The following is a 24,643-nucleotide window of genomic DNA, read 5'->3' as shown; positions in this document are numbered from 1 at the left end:
AACACCCCTAACCCTAATCCCAACCCTATTCCCAACCGTAAATGTAATCCAAACCCTAACCCTAACTTTAGCCTCAACCCTAACCCTAACTTTAGCCCCAACCCTAACTGTAGCCTTAACCCTAGCCCCAACCCTAGCCCCAACCCTAACCCTAGCCCTAGCCCTAACCCTAACCCTAGCCCTAACCCTAGCCCTAACCCTAGCCCTAACCCTAGCCCTAACCCTAATGGGAAAATGGAAATAAATACATTTTTTAAATTGTTTTATTTTTCGCTAACTAAGTGGGTGATGAAGGGGGGTTTGATTTACTTTTTATAGTGGGTTTTTTTGCGGATTTTTATGATTGGCAGCCGTCACACACTGAAAGACGCTTTTTATTGCTAAAAGTATTTTTTGCATTACCACATTTTGAGAGCTATAATTTTTCCATATTTGAGTCCACAGAGTCATGTGAGATCTTGTTTTTTGCAGGACGAGTTGCCGTTTTTATTGGTAACATGTTCGGGCACGGGAGATTTTTTTGATCGCTTTTTATTCCGATTTTTGTGAGGCACAATGACCAAAAACCAGCTATTCATGAATTTATTTTGGGGGAGGCGTTTATACCGTTCCGCGTTTGGTAAAATTGATAAAGCAGTTTTATTCTTCTGGTCAGTACGATTACAGCGATACCTCATTTATATTATTTTTTTATGTTTTGCCGCTTTTATACGATATAAACTATTTTATAGAAAAAATAATTATTTTGGCATCGCTTTATTCTGAGAACGATAACTTTTTTATTTTTTCGCTGATTATGCTGTATGGTGGCTCATTTTTTGCGGGACAAGATGTCATTTTCAGTGCTACCATGGATATTTATATCCGTCTTTTTGATCGCGTGTTATTCCACTTTTTGTTTGGCGGTATGAGAATAAAGCGTTGTTTTTTGCCTCTTTTTTTTTTTTTTTTACGGTGTTCACTGAAGGGGTTAACTAGTGATACAGTTTTATAGGTGGGGTCGTTACGGACGCGGCGATACTAAATATGTGTACTTTTATTGTTTTATTTTTTTTTAATTTAGATGAAGAAATGTATTTATGGGAATAATATTTTTTTTTTCTTTATTTAGGAATTTTTTTTTTATTTTTTTTTACACATATGGAAATTTTTTTTTTAACTTTTTTACTTTGCCCTGGGGGGGGGGGGGGGGGGACATCACAGATCGCTGATTTGACAGCTTGCACAGCACTCTGTCAAATCGGCGATCTTACTTCCAGCAGTGCAGGCTGCAGCTTTCATCTGCAGCCTGCTCTGCACCCGGAAGTAATCCCTGCAGGACCCGAATGCAGCCCCGCGGCCATTTTGGATCCGGGCCCTGCAGGGATAGGAGGTAAGAGACCCTCGCAGCAACGCAATCACATCGCGTTGCTCCGGGGGTCTCAGGGAAGCCCGCAGGGAGCCCCCTCCCTGCGCGATGCTTCCCTGTACCGCCGGCACACCGCGATCATGTTTGATCGCGGTGTGCCGGGGGTTAATGTGCCGGGGGCGGTCCGTGACCGCTCCTGGCACATAGTGCCGGATGTCAGCTGCGATAGTCAGCTGACACCAGGCCGCGATCGGCCGCGCTCCCCCCGTGAGCGCGGCCGATCGGCTATGACGTACTATCCCGTCAAGGGTCAGATAGGCCCAGGTCACCTCGACGGGATAGTACGTCTAAGGTCACAGAGGGGTTAAACTGCATTTGGCCTGCTTGTTTGTTTGGGCCTACTAATGGTGTCTGCCGCTGCTTGTTGATCTCCTCCACTGAACAAAGCTGAGCCTCAATTTTCATCCTGTTTCGGATATGAAACTGCATTTGGCCTACTTGTTTGGTTGGGCCTACTAATGGTGTCTGCCACTGCTTATTGTTCTCCTCCACTGCACAAAGCTGAGCCTCAATTTTTATCCTGTTTCGAATATTAAACTGCATTTGGCCTACTTGTTTGGTTGGGCCTACTAACAGTGTCTGCCGCTGCTTGTTGTTCTCCTCCACTGAACAAAGCAGTGACGCCTGTTTATTCCTGTTACCAATTTTGAAGTGCATTTGGCCCACTTTATTACTTGGGCCTACTAACTGTGTCTGCCACTCATTACAGTTGTCCTCCACTGAACAAAGCAAGGCCGCCTGTTTAGTCCTGTTACCACATTTGAAGTGCATTTAGCCTACTATATTATTTGGGCCTACTAACTGTGTTTCCTTCTCATCCTGCCCATTGCTCAGCCAAAGCTAGATGAGTCTTCTGGTACATTGACCCAGACCACTACATTCCCCTTGCACTCTACGCAGCCAGAATCTGACCCTGCTGAAAGTCAGGTTCCCCTTCCTGCATACTATACCACCTTACACGGGGACAAAGAGGAAGGTGCAGAAGAAAGTGCAGGTTCCTTCATCAGGTGGGGGGGAATACTCGTTGGCGACGTCACTGGCACAGGGCCCCTCATAGTACGCAAAAGTGTCTCTGCCGGTGGGAGGCGCCCCCGCCGTCAAACACACCGCAGTACTTTGAGGAGCCCTGTGCCAGTGCCAACGCAAACGAGTGGGCCCCCCTGCTTGCTCAGGATCACAGCACTTGCAAAGTTTAAATACTTACCTCTCCCTGCTCCACCGCCATTACGTAGTCCGTGTTTCCTAGGCCCACAAAAAACTTGAACCAGCCCTACCCCCCACAACTTTAGCCAAATGACCCCAATTTTCAATGACTAACTATTATTATAAGGTAAATTAAGATTGACAAGCTTAAGTAACAAGAATTGATGTTTTTGGCATTAAAATGGGCACTGTAGGCATTTTCCTGTCCTTCACTCACTGCCTACTTTGATTCCCCATTGAATTGCATTGGGTTTCGTGTTTCGGTCGGCCCCCGACTTTACGCAATACTCGGCCGATTTCACCCGACCCGACTTTTTAGAAAGTCGGGTTTCGCAAAACCCGACTCGATCTTAAAAAAGTAAAAGTCGCTCAACTCTAGTGAGGAGTGTACTATACAGTATATTGTTACAGATTAAATGCAATAGTATGTGGCACACCAAGTGGTTAAATTGAGAAGAAAAAAAAAACGCATGTACTGTAGGTAGCAGTTGCTGGTTTCTTATCTGATCTAGCAGGATTTCCGAGGTATTGATGTCTGCAGCTGACAGTCTAGTATAGGAAAAACATTAAAATATGTAATTAAAATAATTAGCTTCAAAGCTGATATGCTATTGCTTAGACTGAAAGTTTATACTAAAGAGAGCATGCATGGCATATGGCTAGATTAAAGCAGACAATAACACAGAGCATATGCCATATTTTACTGTAATGTAGTCTTCATGAAATTAGTATATTTGGACATTGAGGTCAGAATGTATTAGAAGTAGTGATGAGCGAGCATGCTCACCACTACTTGGTACTCGCCCGAGCATCTCACTGCTCGAAGTTTGCCGAGTATTTCCGGGGTTGTTTGGTTGGAGCTCGGTTTCTCTCCCTGCATGTTTTGCTCTCTGTAGAGTGCCAGTGAACATGCAGGGTTTGTCTGCCACACACTGCAGTGCTGCAACCATGTTGGTTGTGGCATTACAGTGATTGGCTGGCCTCACAGCATAATCAGGTCTATATCAGATCTGGTGCCGCCATGCTCATCACAGTCTACTCTAGAATCAGGCAGTGTAGGGAGAGTTGCTGCCGAGCTAGGGAGAGATTTGCTTGGTTCTTACTTAGTGTGGGTATACCATATATAATACACATATCCATCTCAACTAACAGTCCTTTTGAGGACTCATAACGCTGCATAGATATCAGTGTTATGCAGGCAGGCAGTGTATGTGGCAGACTGCAGTTCATATAGCAAGAGGGTCCATTACAGTTCTGTCTGTTGCTGCTATTAAGGATATTTCTAGACATAGCCCCAGGTATCAGGGGTCAGGAATAACGAATCATTTTTTTCCAGGCCATCTATTTACAACAGTGGTTTGTCTATCACACGGATCAGAGATAAAAATTGCACTCAAAATTCTGCCATTTCTGGACTCCCTTTAAATTTTGTTGGGGTATGTTAGCAAAGTTCTTGACAGCAGTTTGCTGGTAAAAATAGTTAACTACAGGCCAGCTATTTTCAACAGTGGTTTATCCATCACACAGATCAGAGATAAAAATTGCACTCAAAATTCTGCCATTTCTGGCCTCCCTTTAAGTTTTGTTGCAGTGTGTTAGTGAAGTTTTTGACAGCAGTTTGCTGGTAAAAATAGTTACCTACAGGCCAGCTATTTACAACTGTGGTGTGTCAGTCACACGGATCAGAGATAAAAACTGCACTCAAAATTCTGCCATTTCTGTCCTCCCTTTAAATTTTGCTGCAGTGTTTTAGCAAAGTTCTTGACACCAGTTTGCTGGTAAAAATAGTAACCTACAAGCCAGCTATTTACAAATGTGGTTTGTTCGTCACACGAATCAGAGATAAAAATTGCATTCAAAATTCGGTCATTTCTGGCCTCCCTTTAAATTTTGTTGCAGTGTGTTAGCGAAGTTTTTGACAGTAATTTGCAGGTAAAAATAGTTACCTACAGGCCAGCTATTTACAACAGTGGTTTGTCCGTCATATGGATCAGAGATAAAAATTGCACTCATAATTCTGCCATTTCAGGACTCCCTTTAAATGTTGTTACAGTGTGTTAGCGAAGTTCTTGACAGCAGTTTGCTGGTAAAATAGTTACCTACAGGCCAGTTATTTACAACAGTGGTTTGTCTGTCACACGGATCAGAGATAAAAATTGCGCTCAAAATTCTGCCATTTCTGGCCTCCCTTTAAATTTAGTTGCTGTGTGTTATAGAAGTTCTTTGGCAAAAATAGTTACCTACAGGTCAGCTATTTCAAACTGTGGTTTGTCCGTCACACGGATCATATATGCGTTTGCTCCAAATTCAGCCATTTGTAGCGAACGAGGAAAATATTGTTCTCCATTTAAAATGGTTAAGGTGCGTGGCATGGGATGGGGAATTGACATGATGGTGATTGTGTATGCAGAGGCCTACATTGTGGCCGTGGGCAAGCTGAAATTGTGAAGAAGGAAATAAATAGCCAGCTCATGTTCGAAACGCGCAGCTGCACATATGGGTGCCATATCACTATTTTATATGAATGTGGAATAAAGACAAGCTTTTTTTTATCAGCTAGACTCATCGTACTTTTTTCAAACTGAAGTTGTGCCAAAACAAACACCCACATCTTTTTGCCCGACCTTTCTGTCCCAATTACTAGGGGTCTGCAGCATCACACCACTAGTGAGCCCAGAGCAGTGTCAAAAGGTTGTTGGTTTGGATAGAAGATAATGCTTCCAGTCACTTTGCCACCACCGCCACCACCCTGTCTTCCACACGGTCAAGTCTCAGAAGCCGTGAGTCTGGACCGCATATTTCTCACCCTGATCCTCCTTCCTCCCACCATGCCAAGTGCCCGGAGACAACTGATCCCACACTTGAACACTCCGAAGTGCTGTTCACTTTTCCATTTATAGGTTCGGTCCTCTTGCCAGGTCCACTTGAAGTGGGGCAAGAGGAAATCGCATGTAGCGATGCCCAAATATTTGAGCAGCCATGTCACACGAAGGCGATGGTGGGAAAATGTCACAAGAGGTAGATGATGATGAGACACAATTGTCAGAAAGTCAGGAGGAGGACCAGTGTGCAGAATTGGAAGATGAGGTGGTGGATGATATAGTAACTGACCCAACCAGGCAGGAGGAAATGCAATGCGAGGACTGCAGCACACAGGGGGAGAGAGGCTTAGCACCCCAACGGGCAGTAAACAGTGTGGTGGCCGCAGACAGAAGGTGAACTACTGTTCCCATAACACCAACACTACAGAAATTGCCAGTCCAACCAATAGTCTGTCTGTTTTCTAAAGACTCTGCCGATAACCCCAAAAAGTCCAATAGCACCACCTGCCAGGCCAGCATCAGCAGAGGTCGCAATACAACCAGCCTGATCACCACAAGCACAGTCAGGCACATGACAGCAAAGCACCCGACTTTGTGGGCTGAACCCCAGGGTCCAGGAGCAGTGTCTGCAGGTCACACCACTGCTTCTTCCGCTGTTGTGCATGCAAACCAATCTCCTGTCTATGGTGCATGTGAACATGCCTCATGCCCTGCACCTGTCCTTGCACACGCTCAACTAGCACCATCAGCAAGCATATCCATGTCCTTGTCCCAGCACAATGTTCCAGTCCTTGGAATTCAAGCACAAATACGCAGCCAACGCCCCAGAGGCCACACTACTGAATTCACACATTTTGCGACTGCTTGAGCTCGAAATGTTGTCTTTTAGGCTCATGGAGACAGATGCTTTCCACAACCTGATGGCAGCAACCATCCCTCGGTACTCGGTCCCCAGGTGCCACTATTTCTCCCGGTGTGCCGTCCATGCATTACACAAGCACGTGCCCCACATTAGCTGTGCCCTCAACAATACAGTTACTGGAAAAGTACACCCAGCCATGGACACATGGACAAGTGCTTGTGGGCAGAGACAGTACATCTTGCTGATGGCACACTGGATTAACATAGTGGAAGCCGGGACCCAGTCGAACCTTGAGATGGAACATGTCCTCCCGACGCTGAGGATTGTGGGCCCTAAGTCAATCAGGGTTGCCCTCACAGTCTACAGCTCCTGCACCTTATTCTCCTCCTCCTCTTTTTCAGTCTTCATCTCTGAAATGACCACATCAGTCACAAGCTGGAAGCACTGCAGCACTGCCTCAGCCAAGTGACAACAGGCTGTCCTGAAGCTAATATGCTTAGGTGATAAACCGCACAATGCTGAAGAGTTGTGGACAGCTCTAAAAGCGCATTCAGATCTGCGGCTGACACCGCTGAACCTACAGCAAGGAATGGTAGTGTATGACAATGGTTGGAACCTGGTGTCAGCTCTGAGGTGAGGGGAGCTCACACACGTATCATGCTTGGCCCATGTGCTTAACCTTTTTGTTCAGCGGTTTCTCAAAACCTACCCAGAGCTGCCAGATCTGCTTGTCAAAGTACTACCGGGTCCGGAGCAGGCTGCAGATGAAAGCTGCAGCCTGCAGCGATGTGAGTGAGAGCGCCGATCTGATAGAGTGCTATGCAAACTATCAGATCTGCGATCTGTGATGTCCCCCCCTGGGACAAAGTAAAAAAGTAAAAAAAAAAATTTCCACATGTGTAAAAAAAAAATAAAAATAAAAATTCCTAAATAAAGAAGAAAAAAAAAATATTATTCCCATAAATACATTTCTTTATCTAAAAAAAAAAAAAAAAAAAAAAAAACAATAAAAGTACACATATTTAGTATCGCCGCGTCAGTAACGACCCAACCTATAAAACTGTTCCACTAGTTAACCCCTTCAGTGAACACCGTAAGAAAAAAAAAAAAAAACGAGCCAAAAAACAACGCTTTATTATCATACCACCAAACAAAAAGTGAAATAACACGCGATCAAAAAGACGTATATTAATAACCATGGTACCGCTGAAAACGGCATCTTATCCCGCAAAAAACAAGCTGCCATATAGCATCATAACCAAAAAAATAAAAAAGTTATAGTCCTCAGAATAAAGCGATGCCAAAATAATTATTTTTTCCATAAAATAGCTTTTATCGTATAAAAGCGCCAAAACATAAAAAAATGATAAAAATGAGATATCGCTGTAATCGTACTGACCCGACGAATAAAACTGCTTTATCAATTTTACCAAACGTGGAACGGTATAAACGCCTCCCCCAAAAGAAATTCATGAATAGCTGTTTTTTGGTCATTCTGCCTCACAAAAATCAGAATAAAAAGTGATCAAAAACTGTCACATGTCCGAAAATGTTACCAATAAAAACGTCAACTCGTCCCGCAAAAAACAAGACCTTACATGACTCTGTGGACCAAAATACGGAAAAATTATAGGTCTCAAAATGTGGAGACGCAAAAACTTTTTTGCTATAAAAAGCGTCTTTTAGTGTGTGACAGCTGCCAATCATAAAAATCTGATATAAAAAACGCTATAAAAGTAAATCAAATCCCCCTTCATCACCCCCTTAGTTAGGGAAAAATAATAAAATTAAAAAAATGTATTTATTTCCATTTTCCCATTAGGGCTAGGGTTAGGGCTAGGGTTAGGGCTAGGGCTAGAGTTAGGGCTAGGGCTAGGGTTAGGGTTAGGGTTAGGGCTAGGGTTAGGGTTGGGGCTAGGGTTGGAGCTAAAGTTAGGGTGGGGCTAAAGTTAGGGATAGGGTTGGGGCTAAAGTTAGGGTTGGGGATAAAGTTAGGGTTGGGGATAAAGTTAGGGTTAGGGTTTGGATTACATTTACGGTTGGGATTAGGGTTGAGATTAGAATTAGGGGTGTGTCAGGGTTAGGGGTGTGGTTAGGGTTACCGTTGGGATTAGGGCTAGGGGTGTGTTTGGATTAGTTTCAGGTAGAATTGGGGAGTTTCCACTGTTCAGGCACATCAGGGGCTCTCCAAACGCAACATGGCGTCCGATCTCAATTCCAGACAATTCTGAATTGAAAAAGTAAAACAGTGCTCCTTCCCTTCCGAGCTCTCCCGTGCGCCCAAACAGGGGTTTACCCCAACATATGGGGCATCAGCGTACTCGGGACAAATTGGACAACAACTTTTGGGGTCCAAGTTCTCTTGTTATCTCTGGGAAAATAAAAATTTTGGGGGCTAAAAATCATTTTTGTGGGAAAAATAGGATTTTTTATTTTCACGGCACTGCGTTGTAAACTGTAGTGAAACACTTGGGGGTTCAAAGTTCTCACAACACATCTAGATAAGTTCCGTGGGAGGTCTAGTTTCCAATATGGGGTCACTTGTGGGGGGGTTGTACTGTTTGGGTACATCAGGGGCTCTGCAAATGCAACGTGATGCCTGCAGACCAATCCATCTAAGTCTGCATTCCAAATGGCGCTCCTACCCTTCCGAGCTCTGCCATGCGCCCAATCAGTGGTTCCCCCCCACATATGGGGTATCAGCATACTCAGGACAAATTGGACAACAACTTTTGGAGTCCAATTTATCCTGTTACCCTTGTGAAAATACAAAACTGGGGGCTAAAAAATCATTTTTCTGAAAAAAAGATTTTTTTTATTTTCACAGCTCTGCATTATAAACTTCTGTGAAGCACTTGTTGGGTCAAAGTGCTCACCACACATCTAGATAAGTTCCTTAAGGGGTCTACTTTCCAAAATGGTGTCACTTGTGGGGGGTTTCAATGTTTAGGCACATCAGGGGCTCTCCAAACGCAACATGGCGTCCCATCTCAATTCCAGTCAATTTTGCATTGAAAAGTCAAATGGCGCTCCTTCCCTTCCGAGCTCTGCCATGCACCCAAACAATAGTTTACACCCACATATGCGGTATCAGCGTACTCAGGACAAATTGCACAACAATTTTTGGGGTCAAATTTCTTCTTTTACCCTTGGGAAAATAAAAAATTGGGGGCGAAAATATCATTTTTGTGAAAAAATATGATTTTTTATTTTTACGGCTCTGCATTATAAACTTCTGTGAAGCACTTGGTGGGTCAAAGTGCTCACCACACATCTAGATAAGTTCCATAGGGGGTCTACTTTCCAAAATGGTGTCACTTGTGGGGGGTTTCAATGTTTAGGCATATCAGGGGCTCTCCAAACGCAACATGGCGTCCCATCTCAATTCCAGTCAATTTTGCATTGAAAAGTCAAATGGCGCTCCTTCGCTTCCGAGCTCTGTCATGTGCCCAAAAAGTAGTTTACCCCCACATACGGGGTATCGGCGTACTCAGGACAAATTGTACAACATCTTTTGGGGTCCATTTTCTCCTGTTACCCTTGGTAAAATAAAACAAATTGGAGCTGAAGTAAATTTTGTGTGAAAAAAAGTTAAATGTTCATTTTTATTTAAACATTCCAAAAATTCCTGTGAAACACCTGAAGGGTTAATAAACTTCTTGAATGTGGTTTTGAGCACCTTGAGGGGTGCAGTTTTTAGAATGGTGTCACAATTGGTTATTTTCGATCATATAGACCCCTCAAAATGACTTCAAATGAGATGTGGTCCTTAAAAAAAAATGGTGTTGTAAAAATTAGAAATTGCTGGTCAACTTTTAACCCTTATAACTCCCTAACAAAAAAGAATTTTGGTTCAAAAATTGTGCTGATGTAAAGTAGACATGTGGCAAATGTTAAATTTTAAGTATGTTGCGTGACATATCTCTGTGATTTAAGGGCATAAAATTTCAAAGTTGGAAAATTGTGAAATTTTCAAAATTTTTGCCAAATTTCCATTTTTTTCACAAATAAACACAAGTTATATCGAATAAATTTTACCATTGTCATGAAGTACAATATCTCACGAGAAAACAATGTCAGAATCGCCAAGATCCGTTTGTTATGGTTCTCAATGGCAAGAGAACATAGCCCAGCATACATAGGAACTAGCTCTTGGAAGGATGGAAACTTAAACTGACCATGAACTAAACCTGCCGCACAACTAACAGTAGCCGGGTAGCGTAGCCTGCGTTTTATCCCTAGACGCCCAGCGCCGGCCGGAGGACTAACTAATCCTGGCAGAGGAAAATATAGTCCTGGCTCACCTCTAGAGAAATTTCCCCGAAAGGCAGACAGAGGCCCCCACATATATTGGCGGTGATTTAAGATGAAAATGACAAACGTAGTATGAAAATAGGTTTAGCAAAATCGAGGTCCGCTTACTAGATAGCAGGAAGACAGAAAGGGTACTTTCATGGTCAGCTGAAAACCCTAACAATACCCCATCCTGAAATTACTTTAAGACTCTAGTATTAACTCATAACATCAGAGTGGCAATTTCAGATCACAAGAGCTTTCCAGACACAGAAACGAAACTGCAGCTGTGAACTGGAACAAAATGCAAAAAACAAACAAGGACAAAAGTCCGACTTAGCTGGAAGTTGTCTGGTAGCAGGAACATGCACAGAAAGGCTTCTGATTACAATGTTGACCGGCATGGAAGTGACAGAGGAGCAAGGTTAAATAGCGACTCCCACATCCTGATGGGAACAGGTGAACAGAGGGGATGATGCACACAAGCTCAATTCCACCAGTGGCCACCGGGGGAGCCCAAAATCCAATTTCACAACAGTACCCCCCCCTCAAGGAGGGGGCACCGAACCCTCACCAGAACCACCAGGGCGATCAGGATGAGCCCTATGAAAGGCACGGACCAGATCGGAGGCATGAACATCAGAGGCAGTCACCCAAGAATTATCCTCCTGACCGTATCCCTTCCATTTGACCAGATACTGGAGTTTCCGTCTGGAAACACGGGAGTCCAAGATTTTTTCCACAACGTACTCCAACTCGCCCTCAACCAACACCGGAGCAGGAGGCTCAACGGAAGGCACAACCGGTACCTCATACCTGCGCAACAATGACCGATGAAAAACATTATGAATAGAAAAAGATGCAGGGAGGTCCAAACGGAAGGACACAGGGTTAAGAATCTCCAATATCTTGTACGGGCCGATGAACCGAGGCTTAAACTTAGGAGAAGAAACCCTCATAGGGACAAAACGAGAAGACAACCACACCAAGTCCCCGACACAAAGCCGAGGACCAACCCGACGCCGGCGGTTGGCAAAAAGCTGAGTCTTCTCCTGGGACAACTTCAAATTGTCCACCACCTGCCCCCAAATCTGATGCAACCTCTCCACCACAGCATCCACTCCAGGACAATCCGAAGATTCCACCTGACCGGAGGAAATCGAGGATGAAACCCCGAATTACAGAAAAAAGGAGACACCAAGGTGGCAGAGCTGGCCCGATTATTGAGGGCAAACTCCGCTAAAGGCAAAAAAGCAACCCAATCATCCTGATCTGCAGACACAAAACACCTCAAATATGTCTCCAAAGTCTGATTCGTCCGCTCGGTCTGGCCATTAGTCTGAGGATGGAAAGCAGACGAGAAAGACAAATCTATGCCCATCCTAGCACAGAATGCCCGCCAAAATCTAGACACGAATTGGGTTCCTCTGTCAGAAACGATATTCTCCGGAATACCATGCAAACGAACCACATTTTGAAAAAACAGAGGAACCAACTCGGAAGAAGAAGGCAACTTAGGCAGGGGAACCAAATGGACCATCTTAGAGAAACGGTCACACACCACCCAGATGACAGACATCTTCTGAGAAACAGGAAGATCCGAAATAAAATCCATCGAGATGTGCGTCCAAGGCCTCTTCGGGATAGGCAAGGGCAACAACAATCCACTAGCCCGAGAACAACAAGGCTTGGCCCGAGCACAAACGTCACAAGACTGCATAAAGCCTCGTACATCTCGTGACAGGGAAGGCCACCAGAAGGACCTTGCCACCAAATCCCTGGTACCAAAGATTCCAGGATGACCTGCCAACGCAGAAGAATGAACCTCAGAAATGACTTTACTGGTCCAATCATCAGGAACAAACAGTCTACCAGGTGGGCAACGATCAGGTCTATCCGCCTGAAAATCCTGCAAGGCCCGCCGCAGGTCTGGAGAAACGGCAGACAATATCACTCCATCCTTAAGGATACCTGTAGGTTCAGAATTACCAGGGGAGTCAGGCTCAAAACTCCTAGAAAGGGCATCCGCCTTAACATTCTTAGAACCCGGTAGGTATGACACCACAAAATTAAACCGAGAGAAAAACAACGACCAGCGCACCTGTCTAGGATTCAGGCGTCTGGCGGACTCAAGATAAATTAAATTTTTGTGGTCGGTCAATACCACCACCTGATGTCTAGCCCCCTCAAGCCAATGACGCCACTCCTCAAAAGCCCACTTCATGGCCAAAAGCTCCCGATTCCCAATATCATAATTCCGCTCGGCGGGCGAAAATTTACGAGAAAAAAAAGCACAAGGTTTCATCACGGAGCAGTCGGAACTTCTTTGCGACAAAACCGCCCCAGCTCCGATTTCAGAAGCGTCGACCTCAACCTGAAAAGGAAGAGCAACATCAGGCTGACGCAACACAGGGGCGGAAGAAAAGCGGTGCTTAAGCTCCCGAAAGGCCTCCACAGCAGCAGGGGACCAATCAGCAACATCAGCACCCTTCTTAGTCAAATCAGTCAATGGTTTAACAACATCAGAAAAACCAGCAATAAATCGACGATAAAAGTTAGCAAAGCCCAAAAATTTCTGAAGACTCTTAAGAGAAGAGGGTTGCGTCCAATCACAAATAGCCCGAACCTTGACAGGATCCATCTCGATGGAAGAGGGGGAAAAAATGTATCCCAAGAAGGAAATCTTTTGAACCCCAAAAACGCACTTAGAACCCTTCACACACAAGGAATTAGACCGCAAAACCTGAAAAACCCTCCTGACCTGCTGGACATGAGAGTCCCAGTCATCCGAAAAAATCAGAATATCATCCAGATACACGATCATAAATTTATCCAAATAATCACGGAAAATGTCATGCATAAAGGACTGATAGACTGAAGGGGCATTTGAAAGGCCAAAAGGCATCACCAAATACTCAAAGTGGCCCTCGGGCGTATTAAATGCGGTTTTCCACTCATCCCCCTGCTTAATTCGCACCAAATTATACGCCCCACGGAGATCTATCTTAGAGAACCACTTGGCCCCCTTTATGCGAGCAAACAAATCAGTCAGCAGTGGCAACGGATATTGATATTTAACCGTGATTTTATTCAAAAGCCGATAATCAATACACGGCCTCAAAGAGCCATCTTTCTTAGACACAAAGAAAAAACCGGCTCCTAAGGGAGATGACGAAGGACGAATATGTCCCTTTTCCAAGGACTCCTTTATATATTCTCGCATAGCAGCATGTTCAGGCACAGACAGATTAAATAAACGACCCTTAGGGTATTTACTACCCGGAATCAAATCTATGGCACAATCGCACTCCCGCTGCGGAGGTAATGAACCAAGCTTAGGTTCTTCAAAAACGTCACGATAGTCAGACAAGAATTCAGGAATCTCAGAGGGAATAGATGACGAAATGGAAACCAAAGGTACGTCCCCATGCATTCCCTTACATCCCCAGCTTAACACAGACATAGCGTTCCAGTCGAGGACTGGGTTATGAGATTGCAGCCATGGCAATCCAAGCACCAACACATCATGTAGATTATACAGCACAAGAAAGCGAATAATCTTCTGATGATCCGGATTGTGGTTTATTGCTAGCCAATGGGGTGGAGTCAATCCCCTTCAGGGGTATAGGAGTTTCAAGAGGCTCCAAATCATACCCACAGCGTTTGGCAAAGGACCAATCCATAAGACTCAAAGCGGCGCCAGAGTCGACATAGGCATCCGCGGTAATAGATGATAAAGAACAAATCAGGGTCACAGATAGAATAAACTTAGACTGAAAAGTGCCAATTGAAACAGACTTATCAAGCTTCTTAGTACGCTTAGAGCATGCTGATATAACATGAGTTGAATCACCGCAATAGAAGCACAACCCATTTTTTCGTCTAAAATTCTGCCGTTCGCTTCTGGACAGAATTCTATCACATTGCATATTCTCTGGCGTCTTCTCAGTAGACACCGCCAAATGGTGCACAGGTTTGCGCTCCCGCAGACGTCTATCGATCTGGATAGCCATTGTCATGGACTCATTCAGACCCGCAGGCACAGGGAACCCCACCATAACATCCTTAACGGCATCAGAGAGACCCTCTCTGAAATTCGCCGCCAGGGCGCACTCATTCCACTGAGTAAGCACAGACCATTTACGGAATTTTTGGCAGTATATTTCAACTTCATCTTGCCCCTGAGATAGGGACATCAAGGCTTTTTCCGCCTGAAGCTCTAAATGAGGTTCCTCATAAAGCAACCCCAAGGCCAGAAAAAACGCATCCACATTGAGCAACGCAGGATCCCCTGGAGCCAATGCAAAAGCCCAATCTTGAGTGTCGCCCCGGAGCAAGGAAATCACAATCCTGACCTGCTGAGCAGGATCTCCAGCAGAGCGAGATTTCAGGGACAAAAACAACTTGCAATTATTTTTGAAATTTTGAAAGCAAGATCTATTCCCCGAGAAAAATTCAGGCAAAGGAATTCTAGGTTCAGATATAGGAACATGAACAACAAAATCTTGTAAATTTTGAACTTTCGTGGTGAGATTATTCAAACCTGCAGCTAAACTCTGAATATCCATTTTAAACAGGTGAACACAGAGCCATTCCAGGATTAGAAGGAGAGAGAGAGAGGAAGGCTGCAATATAGGCAGACTTGCAAGTGATTCAATTGAAAGCACACTCAGAATTAATTTAACCCTTTGTGGGCCGGTCAAACTGTTATGGTTCTCAATGGCAAGAGAACATAGCCCAGCATACATAGGAACTAGCTCTTGGAAGGATGGAAACTTAAACTGACCATGAACTAAACCTGCCGCACAACTAACAGTAGCCGGGTAGCGTAGCCTGCGTTTTATCCCTAGACGCCCAGCGCCGGCCGGAGGACTAACTAATCCTGGCAGAGGAAAATATAGTCCTGGCTCACCTCTAGAGAAATTTCCCCGAAAGGCAGACAGAGGCCCCCACATATATTGGCGGTGATTTAAGATGAAAATGACAAACGTAGTATGAAAATAGGTTTAGCAAAATCGAGGTCCGCTTACTAGATAGCAGGAAGACAGAAAGGGTACTTTCATGGTCAGCTGAAAACCCTATCAATACCCCATCCTGAAATTACTTTAAGACTCTAGTATTAACTCATAACATCAGAGTGGCAATTTCAGATCACAAGAGCTTTCCAGACACAGAAACGAAACTGCAGCTGTGAACTGGAACAAAATGCAAAAAACAAACAAGGACAAAAGTCCGACTTAGCTGGAAGTTGTCTGGTAGCAGGAACATGCACAGAAAGGCTTCTGATTACAATGTTGACCGGCATGGAAGTGACAGAGGAGCAAGGTTAAATAGCGACTCCCACATCCTGATGGGAACAGGTGAACAGAGGGGATGATGCACACAAGCTCAATTCCACCAGTGGCCACCGGGGGAGCCCAAAATCCAATTTCACAACACCGTTGAAGCGTTCCAGAGTTATAACCTCATAAAGGGACAGTGGTCAGAATTGTAAAAAATGGCCCGGTCATTAACGTGCAAACCACCCTCGGGGCTTAAGGGGTTAAAAATTATTTTTTAGCCAGTGTGTTCATGTACAGTGGGGGAAAAAAGTATTTAGTCAGCGACCAATTATGCAAGTTCTCCCACTTAAAAAGATGAGAGAGGCCTGTAATTGACATCATAGGTAGACCACAACTATGAGAGACAAAGTAAGAAAACAAATCCTGAAAATCACCTTGTCTGATTTGACAAGATTTATTTTGCAAATTATGGTGGAAAATAAGTATTTGGTCATTAACAAAAGTTCATCTCAATATTATATATCCTTTGTTGGCAATGACAGAGGTCAAACATTTTCTGTAAGTCTTCACAAGGTTGGCACATACCGTTGGTTGTATGTTCCCATTCCTCCATGCAGATCTCCTCTAGAGCAGTGATGTTTTGGGCCTGTTGCTGGGCAACACGGATTTTCAACTCCCTCAAAAGGTTTTCTATGTGGTTGAGATCTGGAGACTGGCTAGGCTACTCCAAGACCTTCATATGCTTCTTACGAAGCCACACCTTCATTGCCCTGGCGTTGGCTTGGGATCATTATCATGCTGAAAGACCCATCCACATTTCATCTTTAATGCCCTTGCTGATGGAAGGAGGTTTGCACTCAAAATCTCAGGATACATGGTCCCATTCATTTTTTCATGTACACGGATCATTTATGCTGGTCCCTTAGCAGAGAAACAGACCCAAAGCATTATGTTGCCACCCCTATACTTCACAGTAGGTATGGTGTTCTTTGGATTCAACTCAGCTTTCTGTCTCCTCCAAACACTATGAGTTTTGCTTCTATCAAACAGTTCTACTTTGGTTTCATCAAACCATCTGACATTCTCTCAATTCTCTTCTGGATAACCCAAATGCTCTCTAGCAAATTTCAGATGGGCCCAGACATCTACTGGCTTAATCAGGGGGACACATCTGGCACTGCAGGATCTGAGTCCCTGGCGGCATAGTGTGTTACTGATGCTAGCCTTTGTTTCTTTGGTCCCAGATCTATGCAGGTCATTCAATAGGTCCCCCTGTGTGGTTCTGGGATTTTTGCTCACCGTTCTTGAGAATCATTTTGACCCCATGGGGTGAGATCTTGCATGGAGCCCCAGATCAAGGGATATTATCAGTGGTCTTGTGTGTCTTCCATTTTCTTTTTATTGCTCCCACAGTTGACTTCTTCACACAAAACTGCTTGGCTATTGTAGATTCATTCTTCCCAGCCTCGTGCTGTTTCTAGTGTCCTTTAACAGCTCTTTGGTCTTCACCATAGTGGAGTTTGGTGTGTGACTGTTTGAGGTTGTGGACAGATGTCTTTTATACTGATAATAAGTTCAAATAGATGCCATTACTACAGGTAATGAGTGGAGGACAGATGAGTCTCTTAAAGAAGAAGTTACAGGTCTGTGAGAGCCATAAACCTTGCATGTTTTTAGGTGACCAAATACTTATTTTCCACCATATTTTACAATTAAATCTTGCCAAATCAGACAAGGTGATTTTCTGAATTTGTTTTCTCATTTTGACTCCCATAGTTGTGGTCTACCTATGATGTCAATTACAGGCCTCTCTCATCTTTTAAGTGGGAGAACTTGCACAATTGGTCGCTGACTAAATACTTTTTCCCCACTGTATACCCCCAGGGGTAAATGTTTGTCAGCCCATACACTTAGGCATTACAAGTATAGGAGATTCACTCCTTTCTAATTGAAACATTTTGTTATGAGGCCCTCTTCCTCGTCTCTTCTAAGGGGCATTGGAGTGCCTCCAAATTTTTGGCAGCCCTTGCTTTCACTGCATAGGCAAACACTATGGGAGACAAATTTCCTAATAATGGGAACATTTTTTTCATGAGACCCTCCTGTACGTCTTGCCAAAGGGATACTGGAGTGTATCCAAGTTTTTGGCAGCCCTGCCACTCACAGCATACGCAATAACAGTTTAGGAGACCCACTGTTGAATAATGGGAACAACAAAGCATAGGCAGCTGATGGATCTCTAAGAATAGTGAGGGCCAACTGCTGTAATTTGATTGTTTGGTTGTCAAAATTGTTAGTCCTTTAGCGTTACCCAGGGTGCATCACGTGGAGGCGGACTAATGTTGCACCCCTAAAAAATAGGATTTGTGACTTTCAGAGTCCCTCCTTCATAAATGAAACAGGATGTGTCATACACCACATGGCCAGATAAGGTTGTAAAATGTTAAAATTACATTTCCCAGTGAATGCATTTGTCTTGGTTGAAAGCAATGTGAAAGTTAAAAAATGCATCAAAAACGCTACGTGTGAACATAGCCCAAGGTGTGTGAAACGCCTCCTAAAAAAAATTATCGAAACATGCGCTGGGGATGCCGAGGCTACAAGACTAACTTGCAGTAAGTGCACTCCTTGCACTTATTAATTTTTAGTGCGGTTAGATAGTTGATTTATATCACCACTTTAGCTTCTATTTTGTATTTCTCTACACTTAACAGTGCATTGATATGGAGCACACTATATATTATATATATTATAAACCAGATTAGCAGCACAAGGAAGTTTGTCCTTTTACATTCACTGATCTTCATACTGATAGTTAGTTTTTGAGCAAAACATCATTCTTTTCCTGCAATCGCACTTTGCATTTATAACACGATTATCATTACTTATCATGATTTGTGACACTTTCTGTGCATGAAATTCAACACTGAAATATATATTTTTTTTTCCTCTTTTCACTCCCTTGAATTGATTGCGTAATCTTTTGCTTGGTTTGAGCTATGTTCTGCATGTCCTGGTTACCTTGGCCCCTGTGATTCGGTATCTAGCGGACTTTTAATATTTTAGTACTTGTATCTCACATGCTCCCCGAGACTAAAGGTAAAAACCTAATAGTGAAAACATTTAGGATACGGAGACCTCCCTTTCTCCAGCCTAATACTGCCGCGGATGTCATCGTCTCACTATACCCCAATTGGCTAAGAGACTCGCTGCTAGTCGCCGCAAGGGAGCCAAAGTTTCTCTCGTCTCAGTATGGACACTTGACCTTGTACAGGGATCTGTGCAAGGACACTATGCAAAGACGTAAACTGTTTCAGTTCGCCACCAATAGACTGCAACAGGCTGGAATGCAATATAACTGGCACCAGTTCTCTAGTCTAAGATTCCTCTTCGCGGCAAAATGGCGTACTTTTACTTCTCCAGCAGAGGCGATGGACTTTCTAAACCGTGCGGGTATAGGACATCCCGGATCTTCTTCTGACCCTACTTCCAAACCCAAACTAATCCCCTGAATGTTTTTCTTCTCTTTGTATAGTCCAGATCACAACACGTGATTGAACCGAACTTGTTGCCCAATAAGTCTGTGGACCATCAATGATGGTCCTACCTTGACAGGCTTTCATTTTTTCCTTCAGCTACGCAAACTTTGATTACCAAATTTTTGCAAGATTTATTAAGCGATGTTACTCATTTTAATATGCAGTATTAGTTACAAACTCAGCTGCTGGCCTAAACTAACTTAGTTATTTCATAGCCTACTGCACCTTTAAAGTTGATATAACCATACGTTACTACATAGTTTAGAGAGCTACATATATTATTCTGGTCTATGCATATTTTACTTAACCCATTCTAAAGTATTACTTTTATGCTACATTTACCATGTGAAATTCTACTGATATAATGTCTGCTTGTCTCCCCTATTGTATAGGGGTCTTTCCCTATCCTCATATCCCTCCCTCCCATCCTTCCCTCCCTCGTTTACCCTTCCCGGTTAAATACAAAATTTAATAAAGTTCCTTTGAAAAACATTTTAGTACTTGTTTAAATAAAGTTCAATATTTTGGATTATACTCTTTCTGTGTTGGTTTAATCATTTCCCATCATTCTGTGATGTCAAGGTGGGAGAAGCATTTTTGCTTTGGTTATTTATTTTGCCTTATATATAAGTCATTACCCTGGAAAGGATGTTACTTAACATATTTCCCAGGAAAATCCATTTTGGTTTCGTTTTTGTATGTTTTATTGTGAGTAAATGTGGCGTAAGACTCTGACAGCATTGTTCACAGCAGTGACCTGGGCTTCAGAAATGCTTCCAGGGGTCTTCCCCATGCTGTTCCCATGTCATTTGAGCACTGTTCCTATCGATTTCTGCAATTTCTAGTCCCTCTGCAGACCGCCGGGGGTTCCGCTGGAAAAATGTTCGAGTTTCCCTTTAGACTTACATTGGGCTTGTTGCTCGAGTCGAGTATTCCAATTTAATCGACCCAAGCAACGAGCACCCGAGCATTTTAGTGCTCCCCCATCACTAATTAGAAGTTAAATGGGTGATCAAGAACTTTTGTTTTTTTTCCTTTTAGAAATATGAACTTACTGGCAGGTATGCTTCTAACTACCTGCCTGTTCTGCCCTACGAAGATCTCTTCAGATTCAGAGCAGTCATGGACCACCCCTGCCAGTGGTTACAGCCCAATCTTGCCAGCGGTTCTACTGTTTCCTGTGAAGAGGGAGAACTGCTCAGTTTATGCATGGATAAAAGAAAACAGAAAATTGCTGCCTGATCCAGGAGAGATGGTCACAGGTTTGGTTTAGTCAAGGATAACCACTTCAATGTTCATGGAATGGTGATTTATTTGTAGTAGAATATTATTTTAATAGACTTGATTTATACAGCAAATTTCCTTTTAAAGAGATTTTCTAACTTTTATTATGGATAATAACTATATATTTTTTTCTCATTTTCAAACTGAAGCCCTTACTAGTTGCATGTCACAACGGGTGGCATAAGGAAGACATACAGCTCACGAGACCTGTTGTGACAGGTAGATGCTTCATTGTTGATTTAGAATCATCCAGCAGCTATAGGGGTTAAAATGGTTATAGCAGACAGAGAGTAGTTAGCTCAGCCCTAGGGGACACTGGGAGAGTTATTATTGTGTCCAGAAGATTTATAGTAAGGTGTGCTAGAGAGTCTCCTGAAAGACTGAAATCATACAAGCTGTGCAGACCAGTTCTTCCAAAGAAGTTTTTGCTGTAATTATAGAAGCAGTCAGGACAGCCAGCAGCATCTTTTATACCTCAAGATAAAAGTGGGTGAGCTACAACACCAGACTCATCCCTCCCCACCACCTCACTGCCTGTGCAAGGGACAGTTCTTGTGATGCTGCTGCAGTGCAGTATAGCATAGCCTCCAACAGGGGATGCTGGTGAGTGAAAACACAGCGTAACAGCAGTGTTCGAAACGCGTTCAGTGAGGGCTGAAATGTGATCCTCTCTTCAGCCACTTGTTAGTCGGGTTCAAATTTTAAGCATGATATTTTGAATAAAGCTGAATTGAATTTTAAATAAAAAAAATTTCTATTCCCTGGAGCTGGACTACTTCGAGTTTTTTCCAACACACAGCATAACACCACTGAGCAGCAGCACAAGTGCCACCAAGTGGCGAAAGAGTGGTCAGACGAGCCTAGTCAGCAATACACATGGTCGAATAAAAGCCAGAAATCAGATTCAGACGGGGCAGATAGAACCGAGACGAGAAACAGCAAAATAGGTCAGAAGCCAAGCCAGGTCACATACCAAGGGGTCCAAGAACAGGAAGTAAACATTAAGACATAGCAGGAAGGCAGGAAAGGGAAGTCACAGAAACAAGTACACGGGCAGAGGACAAACACAGTATCAACAGATCAGCTGCTCTAGCCTGGAAGCATGAACTATCACTGACATTGGTCTGCAGGCCACAGCAGACTGAAATAGCCACACAGCACCCACAACAAGGCAGAGAAGGTTAACCTCTGCATGACCAGATTGGGGAGAAAATAACAAAAAACAAACCCCGGCCTGGATCATGACAGTTCTGCTTACATTAAGACACTGTGTATGAAGAGAAGTTATCTGTGAAGAGACTTTCATATTTGTTGATAGAGCATTATCTTTATCTTTATCCTTTTAACTTTATCCTTATTTTCATTTAATGACATTTTTACATAGGTGAATTTTAACTGTGCAAAACAAGAATGTAAATAAATATTGAAAAAGATTAAGCTGTGTAACATCACTGTGCCCAGCAAGGAGAAAATATTTCTTTACATTTCATAGCCCTGCTCCTGGCTAACTGAGATGTCTGATACAGCTTCTGTCAATTGAGACACAGTTGTCAGAAGCTGTATGTCTTTAATCTACAGTCCATCTTGATGCATGACTAGGATGGGCTGCCATTCTAATTAGATCACGGATGCCACTTTACCACATTCTTGGAGAACTTGCATAAATCATGTATATTTTAGTCACAATGTGCCAACACAAATGACAAAGTACATAACTGAAAAATATGTAAAGGGTTTAAATGAGATTTTTATATATATATATATATATATATATATATATATATATATATATATATATATATATATATATATATATATGTTATTTAGGCTGTGGTTTTTGTGTCTTGTTGGCACATCATGCTTTAAATAAAGTTGTTTTGTTTTTGATACTCCTTGGTATTTGGTTTTGACAAAACTTGATTGATAGTTATGTGTGGATTATCTTTGCTCCCATTTGCTTCCAAACTCCTTAAGCAGCACGTCCATGTTGAACTTTCCTCTCACCATGCATCTAACTCGCTCTTCGGCAACCTACAATCTGGCTTCTGTCCCCACCATTCCATTGAGACTGCCCTGACCAAACACGAGCGACTTACAGCCAAAGCTAACAGACCATTCTCTATACTCCTCCCCCTAGACTTGTCACCTGCCTTCGACACAGTTGACCACTGCCTCCTACTACAGATCCTCTCTTCTTTTGGTGTAAAAGACCTTGCCCTATCTTGGATCTCCTCATACCTTACCAACTGCACATGTAGCATTTCCTACTTCCATACTACCTCTCCATCTCGTCGCCTCTCTGTTGGTGTCCCTCAAGGCTCTGTCCTAGGACCGCTTCTCTTCTCAATCTATACCCTTGGCCTGGGACAACTCATAAAGTCCCATGGCTTCCAGTACCCTATATATGCTGATGACACTCAGATCTGGCCCAGATGTCACCTCTCTGCTCTCCAGAATCCCAGAGTGTATATCAGCCATGTCCTCCTTCTTCTCCTCTCCCTTCCTCAAACTCAATGTGGACAAATCTGAACTAATTATGTTTCCTCCATCTCATTTACCCTCCCTACCCGATCTATCTATCACAATAAATGAATTCACACATTCCCCTGTCCTGGTAATCCACTGCCTCATAGTATCCCTTGACTCTGCCCTGTCCTTCAAACCGCACATCCAAGCTCTCACACCTCCTGTCACTTCCAGCTCAAAAATATTTCCAGAATCTGTCTTTTCCTCAACCCTCACTCTACCAAAATGCTTGTGCATGCCCTAATCATCTACTGCCTCAATTATTGCAACAGCCTCCTATGTGGCCTACCTTCTAACACTCTCGCACCTCTCCAGTCCGTCCTCAACTCTGCTGCCTGACTAATTAATCTCTCTCCTTGCTACACCCCTGCTTCCCCTCTTTGCAAATCCCTTCACTGGCTCCCAGTTTCCCAGCGTATCCAGTTTAAACTACTATCACTGACCTACAAATCCATCCATAACCTTTCTCTTCCGTACATTTATGAACTAATCTCTCAATATCTTCCCTCATGTAATCTCCGGTCCTCCCAAGACCTCCTTCTCTCCTCCATGCTTATTTGCTCCTCACTCAATTGCCTCCAAGACTTCTCCTGAATATCTCCCATCATCTGGAATTCTGTGCCCCAACACGTCTGGTTATCCACCACATTTGACTCCTTCAAACGGAACCTGAAAATCAATCTCTTCAAAGAAGCTTGCAACCTGTAATGACCACATGGCCACCTCATCACCATTGGAGCTAGTGCAACTCCCGACCTACTGTCTCCTTCCCCATAATCCTGTAGAATGTAAGTCCACAAGGGCAGGGTCCTCTTCTAGGGTTGAGCGAAACGGATCGTTCATTTTCATAAGTCGCCGACTTTTGGCTAAGTCGGCGTCTCATGAAACCAGATCCGATCCCTGTGTGGGGTCGGCCATGCGGTACGCGACTTTCGCGCCAAAGTCGCATTTCAATGACGCTAAAAGCGCCATTTCTCAGCCAATGAAGGTGGACGCAGAGTGTGGGCAGCGTGATGACATAGATCTCAGTCCCCACCATCTTAGAGTAGGGCATTGCAGTGATTGGCCTGCTTTCTGCGGCGTCACAGGGGCTATAAAGGGGCGTTCCCGCCGACCGCCATCTTACTGCTGCTGATGTGAGCATAGGGAGAGGTTGCTGCTGCTTCTTCAGAAGCAGGGATAGTGATAGGCAGGGTACATAAAGCTACAAACCGCTTGTGCTGTAGCGATTTCCACTGTCCAACACCACCTTTTGTTTGCAGGGACAGTGGAAGCTACATTTTTTTTCCTCAGTGCTGTCGCTCATTGGGCTGCCCTAGAAGGCTCCCTGACCCTGATAGCTGCGTTGCTGTGCCTGTGTGTGTACGCCGCTGTGCAAACCAACTGCTTTTTTCAAAGCACAAATCCTGTATTTCCTTCCTTTC

Source organism: Ranitomeya variabilis, chromosome 2 (assembly GCF_051348905.1).
Source record: "Ranitomeya variabilis isolate aRanVar5 chromosome 2, aRanVar5.hap1, whole genome shotgun sequence".
NCBI classification, from domain to species: Eukaryota; Metazoa; Chordata; class Amphibia; order Anura; family Dendrobatidae; genus Ranitomeya; species Ranitomeya variabilis.
Note: the sequence above shows the minus strand (reverse complement) of the source record.